The sequence below is a fragment of the Lottia gigantea genome (assembly GCF_000327385.1).
Source record: "Lottia gigantea unplaced genomic scaffold LOTGIsca_1, whole genome shotgun sequence".
Lineage (NCBI taxonomy): Eukaryota > Metazoa > Mollusca > Gastropoda > Lottiidae > Lottia > Lottia gigantea.
Window position 1 is genome coordinate 5,712,743 of NW_008706746.1, and position 760 is coordinate 5,713,502.

The window sequence follows — 760 nt, forward strand, 5'->3', positions numbered from 1 at the left end:
TTGGTATTTTTTTCAAGAGCTGTTCTACTTTCTAGCAAAGGAAGTGTGTTGGAAACGCATTCGTGCTGAATGAACTTAAACCACTTAAATCTGTCGAAAAATGCAAAAAGAAGCATATCAATTTGTAAGGGCAAATGTGAAAATTTGTTTTGTTTTCATTTACCTAATACATATCTACAGACTGTAAATTCTGATCAAATATAATGACTTATTCTGAATATTCTCGCGAATAACCCAATAGACTAACTGTACAACTACAAGGAAACTGAAAGGAATAATATGGTAGACAACATAATAGCTTGATATTGTAAAAATGGTTAGAAAGTAACCAGTAGGTTAATCTTCCTTTCTATTAAACCGTTAAAAGATGTTATAATCAATAAAAACAATATCAAATTTACGCCAAACTAATGGAGCTGTTTGCCATTTATTGTGTAACTCCTTAAGAGTGTGGTTGGGTTTTTGTAGCGCCACCCTGCCTGCATGCATGGTATGTCTATGTCATGACAAGTTTAGTATAAGTCGTCCAAACCAATCCACAAGAGTAACTCTTAGAGGTGTTTTACTCATTTATTGTGCATTTTGTCCAAAATACCATATAACGAATAATTTAACGATATTACTCTAAAGATGATAATATTTCAACTTACAGACATTTTCTGTTTATTTATCTTGTTAATATCAACTATCTGTATTTATATTTCATCATATTTATACGTGATATTCTCTTATATAAACATTTCCACGTCTTTAAAATCAC